General features: G+C 35.2%; 1 protein-coding gene across 3 annotated transcripts in view; it reads left to right on the top strand.

Moving 5' to 3' along the window:
- NAALADL2 (N-acetylated alpha-linked acidic dipeptidase like 2) overlaps nucleotides 1–18756 on the top strand; it is a 1286203-nt gene that overhangs the window by 626559 nt on the left and 640888 nt on the right. The gene's annotated exons all lie outside the window — the stretch shown is intronic.

An 18756-nucleotide genomic window follows, 5' to 3' on the forward strand; every position in this document is an offset into this window, starting at 1 on the left:
TCTTTTCACCTTTGTCAGAATTTTTATTGTAAAAAATGTGACATACTATATTTGGTAATAAGTATGATTCATGGTTCCCACAGGACAGTTAAAAATCTCACCTTCTGAAATCTCTCTATTGGCTTCTTATTATGAACTGTCTTGAATTTTAGATTTGCTGCATGTGTGTCTGTTGACTCATAAGTAATCTTCTACATACAAAATATATTCTGTTCCATTAAAAATTATTTTAGATAATTATTAGATCATGAGAGTCTCCAGCCTACCCAGAGACAAGAGAAGGACTGTGCAAAACAATACTGAATGGTCTGAAATAGCATCAAAATGCCCCCTCTCTACACTAACCTTGATGGGAAAATGAATAAATATCAGTATTGTGCTTATTTGAGTTTTTAGTTTGAGCTTTCCTCTGTCTGCCCTCTGGTGGGACTACTAATAAGTAACCGACAAGCTTTTAAAATAATCCTTAGTATGAAAATGGATAAGAAAAATATAGATAAACCAGAAAAATGAGATTCAGAGTTTTGCTTACCTTACTTTACAAAGTAGGGCATACTACCTATGAATACTCCTAATAGGATGATGGATCATGCTGATTTTTTAAGAATGACTGCTTCAATCACATGAACTAAGTAGTAAAAACAATGAAAAAGACTCAAAGTTAGTATTTCCCTTCATTGTGTGTGTGTGTTTTCTCTATAATTACTTGATGACAGAATAGTAGAAAAACCAATCACTTATGATTTTGCCTTTTGTATGCATAAGCACTGGTTTGCTGGATCTTTTTTGAAAAAGAAGTTATTTTTTAACTGAATTTAATTAAATTATGATTTACTAGCATCCTGTAGACACATACTCTTCTTCCATGATCTGAAATGGATCCACTTATTTAATCACAAAAAAAAAAATGCACAGAATGTAAATGGCTTCATTTTAATAAAATTCTTGAATTATTTGCATTTGAGGAGATCTTCCTATGTAGAAGAACTGAATTTGACTGTGGCATTTTTTAGGAAAATGTCAACTAATATCTTCTGAAGTAAATTTAGAGTTAAGAGGATTTCAAGGTGAAATTAGAGTTAAGAGGATTTCCAATCTTAGTGAAACATAGATATTTTACATTTAATGTAAATGTAAAAATTTAAAAAATTTTATGGTTATTAATTTTCAACTTAGTAAGTATAAGAAAATAATACTATGATATACTATCAGTATTTCATAAATTGAAGCCTATTTGAACATGAAAAAGGAAGGAAAATCTCAAATTTTAACAATTACATTTAATTTTATGAAAGTCTATTAAAACTCACTACATCTCCTAATCAACATTTTAATGTCTTCCTAACACTGACTGGATTGTGTAACTAGCATTGCAGTCTACTTAAATACCTTTGCTTTTTTTTTTTTTTTTTAAGAAAACATTTTATTTCCATTCTTATAAAGTCATTTGGTCAGTTGCCATGACAGCAGGATGTCATTTATTTGAGGGAAAATGGTGACATATTTTTGGCTTGTAATTATTTTTGTTTTTTTTTTTTATTAGTGATACTAAATGTTTGAGTTTTTATTCCTTTCATATAAAGCATAGCTATAAAAGTATCTATCAGTAGCCCCATAGTAGTGGTTTGAACCTGAACAGATTCAATCCGTCATTAGAGAAAACCATTTCTTCCCTATTGAACAGGATTTGTATGGTAAGGTACTTAAAATCTTGGACTCCAGAAAGCCACCTGCTTCTGCTGAGGTATTCAGACAAAGACACTTGGAAATTGGCCAGGTTTGTGCAGTGCTCAAACCCATTGCTTACGTGTTTGACAGTAACATCTGGTAGCACAGATGCTGAATTCTAGAGAGCCATAATTATCTTTGAGAGAAGGGAGAAGTTGTCTTACAGTTATTATCATGCTCCTACCGCAGGTATTAGAAAGAGGCAATCATTCTGTACTTCCCTGCCAGCATGTTTTCTCAGTTTTGGAGATGAAATTTCTAGATCGTGTACAACATTGAGATTAAGAATCATTATGTGGCTTTAAGTGGTACAAAGGTTTCAAAAGAGCATAAAGGATGTGATGAAAATGTTTTGTTGTTTCCAAGTGCCTGTTCAAAACCCATTGAGCTAGGTGCCAAAAACTCATAGGCTAGCCTATTCAAGGAAAGGTTGATGACAATAGCCTCTCTTGGTTTCACACTCTATTCTTGAGCCACTCATAAATAAGGCTGTCAGATTTTGTACCAATGAAAGAGCCCGTTTTAGCTTTGTTTATCTCAGCTGTTAAGAATTCCCTTTCCCCATTTTTCTCTCTCGCAGACAGATTATTATTAAAAAGTATATGACAGGTGGCAGTGCATCTACACGCGGTTTGTCTTTTAGAAGGATCATTTTATATGCTGAGAGCACACTCAAAATGACGGTTTGGGATTTCCTGACAACCTTTACCTCCAGGACTCAGAATCTGCGATTTGTGGTTTGGTAGCATAGTAACTCGTTTAGATAGCCTGCCTTAATTTGTACTAGTTTGCCAGAGTTAATGGGAACAAGTAATGGTCATTTTTAAGCAATATAAAGTTGATCAAGGTGGGCATATATAAATTTTACTTCTCTGTTTCTTACTCTGAAGATATGCTTGTAAGACTGGTATTCATTGATGTATATATTCTTTGCTTCATCAAGTATTAATGATAGCCTACAATGTGTAAGGTATTCTGGTAGGTGACAGACACACATTAGTAAAAGAAACTGACATAATCCCTGCCTTCCTGTGGTTTACAGGTTATTTACAAGAATTGCAAATTCAAATGCCTTTAGGGACAAGCAGATAAAGAAAATGAGTGAAGCTGTGACTATAAGCCCATAATTAGTGGTAGAGACTGTCACTAAAGAAGAATGCATATTCTACTGGACGGAATTCAAATTCAAAATGTGTTTAAATAATGAGTCATATCTTTGGGGGGAAAAAGGAAGGAAGGAAGGAAGGAAAGAAGGAAGGAAGGAAGGAAGGAAGGAAGGAAGGAAGGAAGAAAGAAAGAAAGAAAGAAATGAAAGCAATATGCACCCAGGGTCCGAGCACGTTCTGTGGCTCTCTGCTCATGAGTTTGGGCTTTAATAATGAACCAGCACTGGGATGTCCTAGAAACATTGAGAACTGTGTCTGCAGAGCCGATTCTTCCATCTGTCCCGTATCATGTCAACAGTGTGCAGTCATGGCCTGGGTGAAATCAGCTACAGGGACCAGGATGAGTTCTCCAGTTCCTGTTCACAGAACAGCTGCATTATAGTGGCTGAATCAGCAGCGACCTTAGGCACTGCCCGCTTGATGCCGTTTGGTGCCCATGCTGATCAGGCCAGGCTGCTGTCTGCCCTGATCAGGTACAGCAGTGCTGGCTGATGTTCCTCTGGTTTACTTTACTGGCAACGTCTTTTCTGCTTTCAGCATCCTGCTTATTATTCTATAAACTGAGAATCGTCTTTCCATTCATGGCAAATATTTCATCCTTTAGAAAATAAACTATCATGAGATTAATTTAGGGTAAATATAGGTTGAACTTCTGCCAAATTAGAAGCCATTATACTTTCTTGATTGAGCATCATAGCAAAATAAAAGAAAGAAAAAGGTAACAACACAAATAATAATGGTTTGACTATAAACCCTAAATATACACATACTACTCTACCATATCTTATATGGATACAAAATCTGTGCAAAATCCAGAAATTTTTAAAAGGGTGAAATGTCTTAATATTTCATTTGCAAACTTTAAAAAACCCATCCATATGCCACACGTCAAAGGCTAAAAATGAGATCATCATCAAAATAAATAATAACAATAAAATAAATACTAATATTTATTGAGTATCATAATAAATAATAACAATAAAATAACAAACACTAACATTTATTGAGTGTTTATTACCTTCTAGAAACAGTTAACATTAGAGAAATTGAGCAAGGTAATTAAAAATATATTTTCTAACTTATTTTGGAATTAAATAAAATTGTTAATGTCTACTGTATTACCAACATTTTTTTCATCCTCTAGCAGATTAAAAGTAATGTCCTTCTTATAGTTCGTATTTGTTTTTAATAGAGGGTGTCAATTGAGTAATGCCTCATTACTCTTCTAGTATGAGCTAGATTTTTTTTTATTAAGAATTTATAAGCATGTCTATACTGTAGAAGGTTATCAGCAGTAATTTCCAAAACTGAACAGAAAAAAATTGGCGTAAGCAACATGATAAGGAGATCTAAGTTTCTATAATACATACAGGAACTTTCAGCTATGTTTCTAAGATCATGAAGCTAGTTTATTTCCTCTTATCTCTTAGAGACCATCCCATTATAAACTAACCCTAATACAAATTTGTTCCATGATTAAATTATCAAAATATTCTGAAGAAAATGTTACAAAGGTTTTGATGGTTTTCTTCTGCAATGATAAATGATAAATTAGGCCTGTGATACTCATAGTGTATGGATACATAATTCCTAGGGAAGATGAAAGAAAACTGATACATCAAAAATATATATAGAAATAAAACAAGGATTTGCTGGTGATAAGAAAAATAATATGGATATTCAAGAATTGCTACATTATGTAAAATTTAATATATCTAAATAGGTTCCCAAGTAAGTTCTCATTGAAAATAAGTTTTAAAGGTACCCAAAGGAGCCATGAGATTTTTATTATAAAATGGAAATTACATGTTCACAAGTATAAACTTCCTGCCAAGTTTGGAATGCAAATGCATAAATATCTCTTATTTTTCTAGTTTCTTGTTTGAAACCTGAGTGTCTTTTTTTTTTTTTTTTAAGATTGATCGATTGATTTGACGGAGAGAGACATAGTAAGAGAGGAAACACAAGCAAGGGGAGTGGGAGAGGAAGAAGCAGGCTGCCCACCAAGCAGGGAGCCTGATGCAGGGCTTGATCCCAGGACCCTGGGATCATGATCTGAGCCAAAGGCAGACGCTTAACGACTAAGCCAGCCAAGCACCCTGAGAACCTGGATGTTTTATTAACAGGATGTTTTATTACCATTACCATTTAAAGATTTCCTTCCTGCTGGATTGCCCCAAATCTTAAAAGTTGACATAATTCAAAGGGTAGTATCTGGCTTATACAATAAATGGGGAGAGAAATGGGAGCCTGTGCACAAGCAGGGGGAGTAGCAGGCAGAGGGGGAGGGAGAAGCAGGCTCTCTGCTGAGCAAGGAGCCCTATATGGGGCTTGATCCCACGACCCCGGAATCATGACCTGAGCCAAAACCAAATACTTAAGCAAAGGCAGATGCTTAATCGACTGAGCCATCTAGGGGCCTCTAACTGTTGCTTTTTTGTACCATGTCATGGCAATGTTGAAAATTGGCTTGCCTTTCTAACAAAAGATGTTCTCTGATGCATTGAGATGTCCCTCACCTAGAATGATTTAAAGGCCACATTGAATCCATAAAAGGACAATTATACCTTTCCGTCTAACAATAGAAGTTGTCCTCAGGGTAGACCCATCATTCTACATACCATTTTTGGTTCACATATACTTTGCCCATGGGTGCCACTCTGCCATAAGGGGCAAGATGTTATCCCTGGATCTGGCTTGTCCCGTATAATACACCTGGAGCTACTGACACTAGTTGTATTCTAGGACTTAAGTAACATTAAATTTTGTACATTTAAAGCAAAACTATTTAATTGTATCCTCTACTGAGAGGAGAGATCATTACTCAGTATCTAAAATAAAAAAAGTAATGCAGTGCCTGGGTGGCTCCCTTGGGTGGGCATCTGACTCTTGATTTCAGCTTAGGTCATGATCTCAAGGTTTTGAGATCAAGCTTGCATGGGGCTCTGCTCTCTGTTTGAGATTCTTTCTCTCCCTCTTCCTCTGCTCCTACTATTTCTCTCTCAAATAAATAAATACTTAAAAAAAGTGATGGGGTGCCTGGTGGCTCAGTCAGTGGAGCATGTGACTCTTGATGTCACGGTTGTGAGTTCGAGCCCCACATTCAGTGTAGAGATTACTTAAAATATTGAAAAAAAAATAAGATCAAGTTAAAAACGTGAAATAAGAAAGTTATGCTGGTCATGCACAACCTTGCTGAGTAAGACAAACTTCTGATCTCATCACTGGTGAGTGAAGAAAGAGATAGTGGTGAGTTAGCTAAGCCTTAGAAGCTTGTCCACTGGACTGAGTCTACCGATGGTTGGCCGACTGTCCAATGATGAGGCTGTCACCGATGGTTTGTTACAGAGACTGTTTGTGAACTGAATTGATTAAAATTTTAAAACTAGCTCTAAACCTAACCAACAATTGGACTTTTCCTAGACGTGTAAGAAATTTTTAATGCTCATTTCTTTCCTCAACTAATTGAACTTCCCACCTTATTTATGCTAGGTCTCCTGAGGATTTTTCCCTGAATTTATTCAAAATGACTCTGTTGGAAGAAGTCTCCCAAGTGACTTATTTTTCTAACAGTTAATTCCTAGATAATTCCAACACTATATACCTATTTTCCTAAGGACCAAAGTATCCCTATAGTGATTTTCTGTTACCTTATCACTAGAAAAATCACTGTTACACATAAATTTTGTTTCTGTTGCATTGTCCCAGTAGGTTATGAAAATTAAATACATTTCTTATAAACATAATATGATAAATCACCTGTGTACTCTAGGAAGGTAAATCTTAATTCTTAGAGAAACATCATAGCATTTTAGTTAACAACACAGATTTTAAAGGACAGTTTACCAGCTAAATGACTTTGAGAAGCTTATTTAACCTCTTCATGTCTCTTTTCTCATCTGTGAAATGGAACTAAAATATTACCTTTCTTATTAGGTTGCTATTAGGAATAAATGCATTAATATGTGCAAGGTGTTTAGAATAGTCTTGGTATATAGCATTATATAATGATAGTATATGTTTGTGTTTGCTTTCATTATTGTTAATATAGACTAAAAAACAATTTTTTGCCTGGGTAGTTGAAAAGAAAGGGAAAAAGCTTTGCAATTTGTCATTATGTTTTCTACATTTTTCTCACTTCTGGGGAAAAATGTGGGATATCTTTGACACCTAAACTGTGAAGAATTGAGAATAAAGATAAATTAAAGAAAATATAAAGGCTCAAAGTCCCAAGTATCTATTTACCTCTGATGAAAGCCACTCTAGGTGTTAGAGAATTTATACCAAAGCACAGTACTCTCCTAACTTTAAATCCCTGTTTTTGTTCGTTTGTTTTTACAGAGTTAAAATAAGTTCAAATGAAGAAGAACAACCTTTGGGTAACTGTAAAGGGAAGGAATGATAGTGTAGTTGAAGGTGTATAAGGAAGTGAGGACATGTTCTTCAGATTTTTATCCTGGAAATATTATAAGTTGGCCACATTCGTGTCACCTTTAGATTTTTCAAACCCATCTTATTCAATGGTTTTCCACTCTGGCTTTACTGAACAAGCCCTTGGAGAGGTTTTACAAAATTTCTTGGGCTTACTTCAGATCTCTGGGGCAGTGGGCCCTGGGTATCAGCAGTTTCTGGAAGCTCCCCAGAAGAATATAGAGTACAACCAGACCAGAGAATTACTGAAGTGTTCCAGGTGTTCCTTGGCTAGTGGGCATCTGGTTTCGCAACAGCTGCAGTGATTGTTCCTTTGACACTTGCTTTACTAGTATCAGCTTGTTTTTCTGAATGTTAGCATCTGATACTCAAAGCTACAAAAACAAATTTTACTAGTTATAGACAGAAGCAGCAGAGTTTTGACCACAGAAAAGTATTTCAGGAAGCTTCTGGTAATAAAGAAAGAGGAGAATGAGATTAATGGCAGTCTTTATATTGGAAATTATTTCATGGTACTTTAAGTGTATGGTACTTTAAAAAACAAACAAACTTCTTTTTATTATCTTTTTTTTTTTTCTTGCTGGAACTTGAATATAGCTATGTCATGTGATTATTATTTATACTTGTCTTAATAAGTTTGTATTGCTCTAAATATTTGTAAGTATTGCATCAAGGAGATGTAAGCAATGACTGTGCGTTAGAATCATTCAAGGAGCTTTTAAGAGATACAAATCCTTGAAATGCATCCAAAACCAGTTGAATCAGAATCTTTGGGTGTGGAACACAGACACTGATTTTTTTTGAAGTTCCCCAAATAATAACATGCACCCAAATTTGAGAACAATTTATTTAAGAAATGTGAAGTTAAAAAGAAAGAGAGAGAGAAAGAGAGAGAGATCCTAAGGGAAAAAGAAGATAATGCAATTTAAAATTTGACATACTTTTTGAGAGAAAAATAGTAGAATATATTTTTACAGAAAAATTCTAGACTATCTTTGGAGGCGATTGATAAAGTAGTGAGTTAAATTTAGACCTGTTCAAGGAAGTGGAATAAATGGTCCTTTCAGTTTGCTGTTAGAGTAAGGGTTCTTGTTTCTAGATTAAATTGTCAGGAGTGAGTATTTATTCTTCAGCATTTTGATGCTATCCTAACACCTGAGTAAAATACTAAAGTGAACCATAGATTTAAAGTGAGACCATAATCCTTTGAATGCATGTTAGACTCCATGTTCTTTATTCTCAGATAAATCTTTAGATAAATAGTTCTACTACCTCAGTGAAGTTAGTATTAATAATTTCCTGCATGAATGAAGTTCATTATTTGAAGATGAAATGTGTGATTAGTATATATTGAATTACATATAATGTGATCAATGATTGATTATGCTTATTATTTCCTACATCGCTTTTTTATTTGAGCACTATGTTAAAATCACACCCCTCACTGGTTTTGAAAGGTTAAAAAAAAAAAAAAAAGACCCTAGAATTTGGTGTGATAAATTGTTTGATGTAACCTAATTTTTTTTTGTATTTTAAAATGTCATTCAATGATGAGATATTGATTATATTACTATTAACTTAAGAATTTAGAACTTCTCATATGATCATAGATATCATGTATTTGGCTGGGTACAACTGACCTGCAGAAAAGCTGGGAAGGTATATATACCTCTAAAACCACTGTGTCCAAATTAAAAAAAAAAATAGATGTTTTAATAAATTGACTCATTTGTTATATCCCACCATATTCATCAGGGTCCTGCTGAGAAGCAGAACCAATAAGGAGAACTATATATGTATGCATATATAACTATATATATTAGACATATAATATAGAAATTATATACATATAATTTATACATATATAACTAATTTAAGCACATATAAACATATTTATACATATATAACTAATTTAAGCACATATAATCATGTATATATATGCATACATACACATATGTGTATACATTTGTTGTAAGGAATTGAGGCATATGATTATGGAGACTAACTCCCACATTGGCTGTCTCTAAGCTGGAGATCCAGAAAGTTGGAAGTTTGATTCTGGTTCAAGCCAGAAGGCCGGAGAACCATGGAAGCTGGTGTTGTAAGCCCCAGTCCAAGCAAAAGATGAACAATGTCCCAGCTCTGTCAGACTGAATTCTTTTTTCTTCTGCCTTTTTCATTCAAGCCCTCAGTGGATTAGATGATGCTTACCCACATTGGTGAGGGCTATCTTTATTTGGTCTATGGATTCAGATGCTAATACCAACCAGAAACGCCTGTGAAGACACACCCAGAAATATGGTTAGTCAAAAATTCTGGCCACCCTGTGGCCTGGGTAAATGACACATAAAATTAAGGCTCATACCCACCTCCCTGGGCTCATCAACAGAATTAATTAAGCCATGTCAAAGTCATTTTTCTTTCTAGGTCATTTTTTTAATACCATAATGAAGTTTCTTTACCTAAACAAAGCCACTGTCATTTAGTCTCTTTCCCATTGTTTGTACTTTTTGTCATTAAAAGAAAGAAGGAGAAATTGCTGTCAAGGTACCTGTCTTCTGTTAGCATTCTGGAAAGTATGGAAAATGTTTCAGATCTGCTGAGTTTGAAAAGTCATCCAAGTAATTCTTTAAACCAAATTCATAAAAATAAACTGATTTACATTAGCCTTGGGACTGCCTACCTCTAGCTGCTACACTTAAATTGATAAAGTCTTGCCAGTTCTGTCACCAGAATGAAAGAAGAGCCTCTGTATCTAGGTAAGATAGAACATGAAATGTAGAGGACAATACTGTGTACTGGGAAAAGCTGGAGTTTTGAGCTAAATCATGGTTCAAATCTTGGATTCAGTGTTTATACACGATGCAGTCACCAATTTATGATGGTTCAACAAGATTTTTCAGCTTTATGATGGTGCATAAACAACGCACTATTAAGGAGAAGAATTTCTGTTTTTCAAAGGTCCTTTTAGCTGGACTAAGGATCAAACCGATATGAGACAGATTAATAGGAGAAAGTCACATTTAATGGGCATCCATACAGGGCTTCTGCATAAATAAAGAAATTCCAAAGACAGGCAAAATGAGGTCTATATATCATTCTGAATTAAGGAGAAGGGGATAGGGATCTGGGATTTCAGAGGAAAGAAATGCATCTCACAAGGCGATAAGAAAAGCATGTGTTTGATAATTACTTGTTTGCCTTACCATATTAGTGGGTCACTCAGATAAAATTTATCTATGTTAATAACTCTTATTCTGGAAAAGACCCCCCAGTTTAGATTTTTCTGTGTGGTTAAGGAAGGACAAAAGTGTCTCTTGAGCCCACAGGGACTCAAGTACCTTCAGTTTAAAATAATCCACATGCCTAAGTGGCACATTCTGGGAGTAAGGGAAGGGGCTATCCAGAACCCCTTCAGCACATTCAGTAGAAACCATATTTCAAATTTTGAATTTCACTTGTTTCCCTGGATGGTGATATGTGGTTTCATATTCTTCATGCTGCCAGGCCGTGGTGGTGGTCCATAGCTCCCAGCCATATGATGAGGAAAGTAAACAACTGATTCACTTACAACCATCCTGTATCCATAAAACTATTCGGTTTTTCACTTTGTATAGTATTCAATAAATAAATGAAATATTCAATGTTTTATTATAATATGGAATTGGTGTTAGATGATTTTGCCCAACTGTAGGCTAATGTAACTGTTCTGAACATGTTTAAGGTAGGCTAGGCTAAACTATGATGTTTGGTAGGCTGGGTGGGAAAATGGATTTTCGACTTAATGATGTTTTTGACTAATGATGGATTTATTGGGATGTAACCTTATCATAATATCTGTATATCCTTCAATTATCTAAGCCTCAATTTTATCATCTGTAAAATGGAAAGAATGAGTGGTTATGATTGAGTCATACAATACTTGTAAATAAGCTGACACCACACAGAAAGCATTGAATAATAAATGAGTTCTATTAATATTTTGAGTTTGTGTGTACATGGAAAACTAACAAACAATTCTCAGTTAGTCTCTTTACTAGAAGTGGCTAGAAGACTCCAAGCTTGATCTGGACATTTATTGTCCCAACCATACCCATATACTATGTCATAGGATCAGTTTGCTGTCACTTGGCATGCATCTATCCATGATAAGCTAGCTAAAGATGCAGAGGAACAGAGAATGCCTTAATTAGGATTCTCAAATTGACTGTAGCCTCCCATGTTAACTGGGAAGTTATCATGTATCTCAGTTTCTGTCCTTTGGGGTGGATGTAATTTGATGCAATTCCAGGTGGGGATTAAGTTTTCGAAGTAATTCACAGGACTTCAGTTGATTTATGTAAAGAACCCATTCTTTCTCAAGTCATAAATGCATTGTTCATTTAATTTTTCAAAACCCAGTTTTCCTGAAAACTGAAAATTGACATTTCAGCTTAATACCCCATTCATAACAGCCAAAAAGTCATGGAAGAAGCTTATATTTTCCCTTTGTGGATTTTTGTTTGTTTGCTTAAAGTACTTTGTGGAAGAAAATAGTCTTCCTTTACCTAAGTTGCATAGTTTTGGACTGTTCTTTAGATATGAAACCAGAATGCAGGTTGCATCATTTATTTCTTCAGTAATCAGATGTTTGTTGTATGCCTATTATATGCAAGGCACGTTCAACCTTGAGCTGAATCATCATCTTTAATATTTCATAACCCAGTGCATTAAGCATATGTCAGTAGGGTTACTGATTTTGTGGCCTCATCTGATGAAAAGGGAAGTCAATCCTGGGTCTGTGTCAAAGAAGCAAGAATACAAACTCAAATGACCATTTATTGTGGTTTATTATATTCTACGCAGGATAAATATTACCCGATTCTGAATTGGTAGATCAAGAGGCAGGGCAATTACTAGGAGCTCAGAGCTTGATGACACAGTGTGTTGGTGAGGTATACGGTGTGTTGGACCTGTCTGTGAATTGGGGGTTAGAATTTCTGGGTTCAGGTTGTGATGGTTGATTTTATGTCAGCATAACTGGGCCAAGGGGGTACCCAGACATTTGACCAAACATTATTCTGGGTGTGTCTGTGATGGGTTTTCTGAGTGGGCTTCACATTTGAATCACTGAGGAAAGAAGATTGCCCTCCTCAAATGTGTCTGAGCATCATCGGATCAGTTGAAAACCTGGACAGAATAAAAAAGCTGAGCAAGGAGGAACTCCTCCAGTCTGGAAACATGAGCTCTTTTGAGTGGTCTTTTCTTACCTTCAGACTAAGACTAAAACATCAGTTCCTCTTGGTTCTTGAGCCTGCTGGCTTTAGACTGGAATTTGTAGCATCAGCTTTTCTGGTTCTCAGATTAAAACTGTGTATTGAATCTCCTGGGTCTTTGCCTTGCCAACTTCAGGCCTTGGGACTTCTCAGCCCATAGAATTGCGTGAACCAATTCCTTACAGTGTATCTTTCCTCTCATTCTCTCCCTCTCTTTCTCCCCATTTCTCTCTCTCTCTCTCTCTCTCTCTGTCTCACATACACACACAAACCCTATTGCTTCTGTTTGTCTGCAGAACTCTAATATACCAAGTTTGTTCCAAAATCTTAGGACAGTTGTTTTATTTTCAGAAGAAAATATCAGAAGAGAAATAAGTGAAATAGAACTAGAGATGATATATTTGGCTTTATCAAAGCAAAGAGAGACAGAGAGAGAGAGAGAGAGAGAGAGAGCAAGCAGTAAGTCACCAGTAGAGCAGTGAGAAAAATTAAAAGCTGGTTCCATGTTTAACACCATGCTCTGAATCAGAGCTTCCTGGCATTGCCTCTTAGTAATTTTGATTTCAGAGAAGTTTACATTTCTTTAGGTCTGTTTTCCCATCTATAAAAAGAATATTTGAGACTGTATCACCAGTTCTCAACCCATTAGCATCATGAGTTCTTAACCCATGAATATCACCTAGGAAACTGAAAATAATGATGTGGGAGCCCATCACCAGAGATTCTGATTTAATTGGCTTGTGTGGAGACTCAGCGTCAGCATTTAACTTGATCTATAATTGAATCTATTCTGCAGCTGGGCTTCGGAACTAGTGGACTTGATTTTAAGGTTCAAGGTGCCTTATGTGTGGACAATTAGTACAATCATGAACATAGTACTGGAAGACGGTACTAGATCAGTGTAAACACTGAAGTTAATTCAAATAATATTATGTAAAATTCATGAAAAGTATGCATTATTCAATTAACAAATGAGTTTTACTATTTTATTATTTATTTCTGTTCAGTAGTCAAATCTTGGACATACATGAAATGTTATGGTTACATTTTTATAGGTTTGGTTTTGTATTACTCAGATCATGAATTGCTTTGCCCAGCAACATTTGTTATTTTGGGTTCTTTATGGTAGCTGAAAAAAGGGATTTAGAATTTGTATTACTTAATTTTTTTACTAAAAAAAAATAAGGCTAACCATGTTGCTAGTAGTACTAGGTATGTATGGAATAATACAGTATTCCTATTATTTTTAGTATTACATTTAGCCATCATTGTAAATAGAGAGAAAATTCTGATCAGTGTCTGGAATTCATAAGAGCAATTGAAATGTAACTAAATGGTTAAAGTAAAAAAAAAAAAAGCATATTATATTATCTTAAACAACATTTTTCTTTGGAATTCTGTTTAAAAGATAAATAGTAATAAATTAGGCAGTGAGGGATGTTCTGCCAAGAAAAAGGAACAAAGGGAGTTTCTAATCAGGAAAAATAAAATTCCTGAAATGGCCAGAAAATATGGATAAAGTTAGATATGTTTGAAATAATTGCAATTTTGTAGTAAATAGCCATCTCCTAATAATATTACCCTAAAAACTATCATATGCTTATTCAAAACAGATTTTTAAAAATGTATTAGAATTGGGGCACCTGGGTGGCTGGGTTGGTTAAGTGTCTGCATTTGGCTCAGGTCATGATCTCAGGGTCCTAGGATCTAGCCCCGTATTGGGCTCCCGCTCAGCAGCGAGTCTGCTTCTCTCTCTCCCTCTGTCACCTCTTTCACTTTTGCTCTCTCAAATAAATAAACAAAATCTTTAAAAAGGAAGTATTGGAATTTTGCTATCAGCACTATTCTGGTTTTGAAATATATGTTAATCAATCACAATGAACATGTGAGTTATTTCATATGTGAACATTTTTAAAACAGTAGTTCATGTTTCAGAAATCAAATTGAGAGATAAAAATATATTAATTTAAGGGTTCAACTTGGATGACTACAAAAACATAAAGATTGATAACTATAAAATTTTAATGAATTCTCAATTTTATTTTCAATTATGTAATTCGCTACAAGTGTAATAAAAAAATCAACTATTTGTAGCAGTAAGATTCTCACAACAAATATAAAAGGAAATCTTAGTTAAAAGTAGTTTTGAGATAATTGATACTGAGAGAGTAACAGCAAGGAACAAGTTAACCTTGGTTACCGAAGTCCATCTGCAGCAAAAAGTAGCTGATCTGTTACTGTTTGTGTCTAGGCCTGTAAAGATGCCACAACAGGAGATGAAATTGTTTTAGAATTGTAGCCAAGTTTAGGAATGAAAGTTTCAAGAGTTTTGTTTAACACACACACACACACCCACACACACTCATACACACAGATTACAATACACATTTTTGATTCTAGACTTGATAAGATTTTTGACAAGAAGTGGAAATATTTGAAATCTCTCTGATACCTCCATCCTTTGTAGGATCCAACTCATGCAATGCATCCGGGACAATCTTTATAGGTAATTCAAAACTATGACATAAAGGAAATTCTTTGGTCTTGACTACATGGGATGACATATGAAATCTTGAATTAGTAGTAGCACCTAACTGGTTTCTGGAGATTTCAGAAATAAGGGGGGATGTAGGAATTTTTTTTTTTAACTATATGATTATTCATTGTCATGAAGGTCACTACTAACGTGGTAGATTTGATTGTTTTGTGTTGGGTCCTAACATTAGCCATCAGTTTTAAATTTCTCATTTGTTTAAATTTGTTTTACAAGAATCTAAATATTATAGCATTCTTTAAAAAGGCTTGTAAGTTATGCATATATGCATATTCTCTTTGCTTATAAAAGTATAAGCAGCGTTTAATGGTTTATTATCTAAAAGAAGTAATAACTTAAAAATATTTTTATCAAGAGAAAGAATTTGGATTGTGAATAATCTATAAGGGTTTCAAGGTTAAAAAACTTTTACCTTTTCAGGAGAAGAAAAAGTTTTCAGAAAAATTCATGCCAATTTGGATATTATTTTTCCCTACATTTTATTAGAAGTTATCCATAAACTTAACATTTATTTCTAAGGATTAGCTCCCTACCAATAAATTCATATTTGCATTTTTGGGAAAATGATTATAGTTAAAACACATTTAGAATTGCTATTTTGGTGGGCTACTTGTGTTGAAGAAAAACTGATCCATGACACTTGTCAAAGAATGGTAATTTTGGACTCTATTTAGTGGGACTATCACAATAGATAAAGGGGCCAGTGCAGTAGGGTTTTGAAGTAGGGAGAGAGATTGGCTTCAACTCAAATATAGCAAGAAAAAATAGGAATTTAGAGCCAAGGATGGAGAGGCAGTGTTGGTGGGTTGGAATGTTGTCAAGAGGACACATCAGTAGTTACGGGAGATTTTGTTCAAATTGACCTACCAGGATTCTTTCTGAAGGTAGGCCAAGGTGATCAGATATTACCTGGCAGATGATAGGACATGAACAACCTGATTGGTTCTTGAGGGTGATGAGATATTGAGGATGGGGGATTCTGGTTAAATTGACCTCACAGGATTCTTGCTCAAATTGGACAATGCAGAAAAGGATGAGAATGCTCAGAAGTCAAGTCCAGTTGTAAAAGAGTTTAGAGGTACCTTGGTGGAGTTTGATCAAGTAGAGAATCTTTGTCACTTTTAAATTAAGAGTCAAATATGTATAGGAATTTTACCCAAAAAAATGCACATGGAAGCACAGAACTTCAATTATACCAACCACAAAAAGGCTAATATTATCTATGATTATTTAATTTAAATATTAATTGTGAGGTCCTATGTTCAAACAGATTTTGTGTAAACTATAAACTGGGCTTTGGGCAAAAGGCTATTCAATTTCTTTTTTTCTCTGCGTCTCAATCAGGGATTAGCACCATGTCGCCTGTCCCCCTAAATTAAATGCCCTGACCTTTCTCCTATGAGAGAACATATTTTGTTTATTCAAAATGTTTTGTGCCCCCTCCTCTCACCCAGTATATTGAAAATTTACACTGCACTGAGTTGTGGTGTCTGCGCAGATATCCAGAAGAATGAAAACTGCAGACTGAAATCACATCTTGATATTAATGGGCAGTTTATGAAGGAATACCGGAGGTTTCTTTTTTCTTCAGCTTTGATTGATTGCATCTCTTTCTCATACATAACTAATAGAAATTATTTATGCCTCTTGAGTATATAACACGAGCCAAAAGTTGCACGACATCCTTATACTGTTTGCAAACTCTCTAAGTGATTCTTGCCAGGAACCAGCGCTCAAGGGGAAAGTTAATATTCCGGATACTCCAATAGCTTGATTTGATTTGATTTTCAAAGGAAGCTTTGTCAAGTCAAGGGTATAAGAAAATGTGTCTTGAAAATTTTTTTCATATTAATTTGTATGTTGATTCTTTGTTGTCTTCTCTTTAGACAAGCTGAGAGATCTTTATAAAATTTAAATATTTTAAATTAAAAATGTTGCTTTTTTAGGATATTTTCTGACCATAAATATATAAGACTTTACTCTTCAAGCATGCAAATGATGTTTGCATATGAAGAAAGCCTAGATGAAATTATATTTTCTTTTCTCGGGGCTTGAAAAGGAAATCTGTTACAAATTATCTTTGTGATTTGATCATGACAATGTATATCATTTCTGGAAAATATCTGAAGTGAACTAGTCTGTACTTAGTTCAAAGAGGCAAACAAATCTTTGTGTTCTGCTTAAGCTTAAGCTGTGTATGAAATGAAACTGATATTGCAACTAGAGGATATAGCAAAGTAGATTTGAATGACTGAAAAGATTTGGCGATTTTTCTATTTTGAAAGTTTTTCCATGATGCAGAGGAAGAGTTCAATATGACTGTGTGTGCTCTTTCTACTTATAGATTATATAAATTTGCTGGAAAACATCGACAGTGTTTTCAAATAATGAGTGGCACCTAATTCTAAGGCACTAAGGTGAAAAGTTACGAAGTAGTTGTTGGCAAAGGTAGCTGCTGATTTCCCCCCTCCCAGAGGTTTCTTTTGGTGTGACATTCTCTTTTAAATGGGGTGGGGGTAGAAATATTAAGATTTTGAGGCAGCTAACAAGGAAAGCCAAATACAGAAACTTAACATCAACTGAAATTGGAATAGCAAAACAAAAATAAGTGTGAGGATAGAGGAGAGCCAGGAATAAAGCTGAGTGCACATCATAATATGCTAGCCATGTAAGGAGAGAATAGGGCAGAGGCATGACTTTGCATTTCTCCATTTGCTTATTACCATAACAACATCCATACTTGACTAGTATAAAGAGACCCATGAGTCTGTAACACCAGTATTTTTTCACTTCCTATTACCTTGTAAATTGATATATTTATTAATCCATCTATCTGGGCTCATGTGGTAGAGTTACATAGTTCTTTTTCTGTGCTTCACTGCACGTTTTGGTTTGTATAACCAGAGGTTTGTGAGTTCTGGTTTGTGAACCAGAGGGGCAGCTGCTCCCTCACTGGGGAAGGAAATTCAATGATTCATGATCATACACAGGAAAGAGCAAAGACTGTGTTTGTTCTCGAGGAGAGTGCACAAGATTCCTCTCTCAATGATGCAGAAATTTGAATGTGAAACAGGTTCTTTTCTTGGCATTGTCTAGTTTTATTGAAGTCCATAAAGCAAATACCATACAGTTTCACATACTTTATAAGGGAAGTTAAAAAAGTGATTGCATATCTTACCATGTGGCATGTTCTTTTCAAATCCAAACAGCTGGGGCACCTGGGTTGCTCTGTGGCTTAAGCCACTGCCTTTGGCTCAGGTCATGATCTCAGGATCGTGGGACCGAGCCCCACATCGGGCTCTCTGCTCAGCAGTGAGCCTGCTTCCCCCCCGCCCCTGCCTGCCTCTCTGACTGCTTGTGATCTCTCTCGTTGTCAAATAAATAAATAAAATCTTTAAAAAAATAAAAAAAATAAAATAAAAGATAAAATAAATCCAAACAACTTTAAGAACAAATATTTAGTCCATTTCTAAGATGTTACTTTTAAAATAGCCTTTTACGGGCGCCTGGGTGGCTCAGTGGGTTAAGCCGCTGCCTTCGGCTCAGGTCATGGTCTCAGGGTCCTGGGATCGAGTCCCACATCGGGCTCTGCTCAGCGGGGAGCCTGCTTCCCTCTCTCTCT

The sequence above is a fragment of the Neovison vison genome, chromosome 6 (assembly GCF_020171115.1).
Source record: "Neovison vison isolate M4711 chromosome 6, ASM_NN_V1, whole genome shotgun sequence".
NCBI classification, from domain to species: Eukaryota; Metazoa; Chordata; class Mammalia; order Carnivora; family Mustelidae; genus Neogale; species Neogale vison.